The 4,580-nt window shown below is 36.4% G+C and overlaps 1 pseudogene; it reads right to left on the reverse strand.

The window, feature by feature from the left end:
- Positions 1-3,163: 3,163 nt before the first annotated feature.
- LOC137764956 (pyridoxal phosphate phosphatase PHOSPHO2-like) lies at positions 3,164-3,887 on the reverse strand (annotated as a pseudogene).
- Between the last annotated feature and the right edge of the window lie 693 nt (positions 3,888-4,580).

Consider the following 4,580-nt stretch of genomic DNA (forward strand, 5'->3'; position numbering starts at 1 on the left):
TTCTGTATTGACTATTAAGCTAACTAAGGCTTCTTAAATCATCTTTAGATTGACTGGATTTGTTTGTGAAATGTCTTTTCTTTTTAAGAAGAGCTCTTGGACACCTTTACCTGATCTCTTTGGTATCTGAGAATGTTAAACTATTGGCTTTAAAGTTAAGGAACATCAGTGACTATTGTTCCCCCCAAATTCAGTGCCTTTATCCTCACTTAAAGAGTTGCTTCAATCTTCCTGTTGCAATAATTATATAACTTTGTTTATTGATGCCCAGATGCTTTGTGGTCATTACCTCCTTAATGACATTCTCATAATAATCCTGCATAGACCATGCTGTCATCCTCACTTCGTTAATCAAGAAGTTGATGTTAAGAGAGGTTAATAATTCCCAGGGTCACAGACAAGTAGTGGAGCCCAGCTGTGTATACAGTTTGTTTCCAGTGTCTCCCCTCTTTATTCCCTGCCGTACCGCCACCTTCTCCCGGATGTGGATGGTCTGGAGATGAGCCAGGCATGAGGCAACGTGAGGCATGGTCAGCATGGTGGATGGAAAGGAAAGATGATTTGTCTTCTAAATTGTATTACCAGACATGTAAATAAAATAGTATTTCCAAGAATTCTCAAATCACAAGTAAATAATACTAGTGAAAGTGGAGGATATTTCTTAGCCCTATGCCCTATGGAAGATTTCTTTTAAGGTTGACAGTTTCTTGGAATTCTCATGGCTGGCATAATGTACTTTGCTCTGTAAAGTTACCAGAAAAAATGTCTTCTGTTTAGGAAAATTACAGGCATTACATCAGGATCCATACTCTCATGTCAGCTCCATTATCTTGAGTCATATGTAAAAGCTGTAATATTCGATATCCATTGTTATGAACTCTCCTTTGGGATTGGTATTTAAAATATTCCTTAAACCTAATCAATTCATATGATTCTACACTCGACCAAACTCAGTCACCTTCAGTCACATGGTGAAGTGGTGATCATATATGAGCAGAGTTCAGAAAAGCTAGAACAGTGAACGTATTTACATGTATAAGATCTGATAAGAAAGAATGGTTTGTATATCACAAATGAAATACACAGCCCTGGTAGAGTGGGGCCAGTTCCATCACTGATGGCCTCAGGGAAAAGTAGAGATATTAAATTACATGATGTGCAAAAACCAAAAGGATCTCTTTCTCACTCAGTATATTTAGAAAGGGCTGCCTGGGTCTTCAGGATGAACTTGAGGGCGGCCTGACAGTGATGAATGCTTTTCTCTGCCCTCTGTGATCTACTAGGGCACTTACCCTCTCTATTACCCCTTAGCACCTTATCAATGGGTGACATTAATTCTTTAATAGATTAATTTCTTACTTATTAACATCTACTACTATATGTTAGCTCTGGAAGGGACCATAGTTCCCCTTGTATACTTCTTGGCACATAATAGGCATTCAATAAATATTTGTTAAGTATTGTATTTCCTGTAAGTCTCGTCTTCTGAACTAAAATATAAACTATCAGAGGACAGAGATCAAAGTTTATACTCTGAATGGTCCATTGGACCCAATAATGCTGAGCAGAAAGCAGGATCTCAGTGATGATTTGTTATATTGAGTTGAATTAAATCATATGGAATATAAAAGGCTGCCTTCCTGCCTCCTGGCTCTGTGCTTCCATAGGATTTTGTACCTGCTTTTTTTCTAGCCTCTAATCAACTCTATTTTAACTTTTTGTTCCTGTATCCAGCTGTCTCTCAACATTTTGTATCTTCTGAGGGAAGTATTTATTTGTCTTTTTAAAAATTCAAGTGTAGTTGATTTACAGTATTGTGTTAGCTTGGATGTATAGAAAAATGATTTGGTTATAAATATATATATGTACATATTTTCAGATTATTTTCCATTACAGGTTATTATCAATTATTGAATATAGTTCCCTGTGCTATATAGTAAATCCTTGTTGCTTATCTATTTTACGTATAGTAGTATGTATCTTTCAATCCCATACTCCTAATTTTTTCCTCCCCTACTCCCTTTCCCCTTTGGTAACCATAAATTTGTTTTCTATGTCTGTGAATCTGTTTCTGTTTTTGTTTTCCCCATAAAATTACATTGAACATTTTTATTTCTGGAGCTTTCCATATGGAAAAGAAAATCCTAACATTATTACATAAGGCATATTTATGCCTAAAACATGTGAGCCTACAAATTAACATAGTACTGTAAAACTTTCTAGGTCAGTTGATAGTTTGCTAATATCCCTATATGAAACAGTTTCTTAAATGTTGCGTATTCCTACAAATTATGTATTGTATCACTCAATATTTCATTGACAAAGAAATAACATACTGATTAAATCAGCATTCTGGAGTTATAGTCTGTAATAATGATATAATTTTAAAATACTTGAAGAACATTAATTTGTATTTCATTTCAAAAGGAAAGTGTGAAATTAATGAACACTTGGGCAATAGATACTGCATCCCTATCTCTAAAATTAACTGATTTGGAAGTAGTGTATTCTTTTTTTTTTTTTTTTAACATCTTTATTGGAGTATAATTGCTTTACAATGGTGTGTTAGTTTCTGCTTTATAAAGTAGTGTATTCTTATGTGAACTAAGCATTAGGCTTATTTTGAAGATCTGTAACTGCTAGACATACTTTGGAAATAAATGCCAAAGAAAGTAAAATATAAGACTATTTTCTCTGGGAATAAATTTAAAAATATAATCTACCTATTAACCACCTTTGGTAGACCACTAGTTGCACTTACCTCAATTTTGTACTCTACTTTTTTCCATTTTTCTCAGGCATATGACCATCTGAAATAAAAGCTATATTTTTCATCCTTCCTTGCAGTTAGGTAGGAGCATTGTGACTAAGTATTGGCTAATGAAATTTAAATGAGGGTGCAACCTTCTCTCTCACTGTCCTCCTTGCTGACCAGAAGGTTGATGTGAGGGACGGAGCTTGAACAGCAATCTTGGATCATAAGTTGGAAGCCGAGTGCTGAGGTTGGTAGAGCAACACAGAAACTTTGAGATACTTAACTCTGAAATTCTTTTAAGTGAGAGGGAAAACTTTTTTTCTTTTTTTAAAGCCACTGTTATTTGGGGTTTTAGTTTTATGCTGCTGTATTTAATCTTAACTGATACACGTTTCAATTGTTGGCACATTACTCCTTTATTAGAAATTGTAAATGAGAAATTATTTCAACACCTGAAGACCAAGATACAACAGAAGACTCCATAGGCTCAAGATATTGAGACATCCTAGAAAGAGTTTTCTGTAAAGTATATCTTTTCCGTGGCATGGCAATATCAGTCTTCTTGAAAAAGTTTACTGGACAGACATCATTTCTGCCATCACCTATATAAACAATTCGTGTATAATTCACTCCTTGTTGTGACTTTACCTACAAATTCCACCAAAACTACACTTTTGCAAAGATTTTGGGGGCACCTAGTGCAAGAATGAGCATGATAATTTTCCACAGTGAGATGACCATTGGTATCAAAAGCTGCTGGATTTGTAAAGACTTTATCAAACACGTCCTGAAAATTGGTAGCTTCTAAAACCCAACCTATGAAGACTGAATTTGCATCTGAAATAATGATGCAGTCAAATTTATCCTTGTTCTTTCTTATAAAGTTTAAAAGTTCCACCGTCCCTGGAGTGAAAGGCATTGATATCAGTGCCCTTTTCATTTCATCTTCTCTTACACCTTCATCTACCAAATACTTAAAGACTCTGCCCATAAATTCTGTCCAAAATCCTTTTTCATAAGAATCTTGTAGTTCAATAGGAAGCTTTTTCTCTGGAGCACATTGTACAATCCAGGTGTCACTATTATCATCTATGATTGTGTTGTCAAAGTCAGAAACCAACGAAATTTTCATGGTTCCAGAAACAGATTTGGGTTACCCCAATTTAGTATTTACAAGACAATTAATCTTACTTCAACATGGAGCTTAGGTTAAACAGTCATAACAATCTTCAGTTTTAAACACTAGCCAGTTTCTAACCAACATTACTCTTACTCTATGTGCAGGGGGAAAAGTCTTCTGGTTCCAAGCAAAAGAATGGAGACTTCTTAGCTCCAGCATTATTATGATGGATCATCTGATAGAAAACCTTCCCCCCGTGAGGAGGTCTGTGGGTCACACACGCCAAGCCCAGGCCTTGCTCTCCCACATACCTGGCCAGGTCCAGCCCGAAACCAGGGGCAGGGACCTAATCGGGTGTCCTCCCCCGGGAGGCGCATGTTGGATGCTGATGGGAGCACCAGGCCGGGCCCGGCCGGGTCCGGCCGGGTCCCCAGGGCTCATCAGTGACCCAGGCCAGAGATCCACAGGCATTCTGGCCTCAGCGCCGCTCCCGTGGGCTCTCCTGTTTCTGTTTTGTATATAGATTCATTTGTATTATTTTTTAGATTTCACATATAAGTGATATCATATAATATTTGTCTTTGATTTACTTTACTTAGTACAATAAGGTCCATCCTTATTGCTGCAAATGTCAGCATTTCATTCCTTTTTACGGCTGAGTAATACTCCATTGTGTATATATATACATATATATGTATATATATA

Source organism: Eschrichtius robustus, chromosome 5 (genome assembly GCF_028021215.1).
Source record: "Eschrichtius robustus isolate mEscRob2 chromosome 5, mEscRob2.pri, whole genome shotgun sequence".
In the NCBI taxonomy this organism is placed as follows: domain Eukaryota; kingdom Metazoa; phylum Chordata; class Mammalia; order Artiodactyla; family Eschrichtiidae; genus Eschrichtius; species Eschrichtius robustus.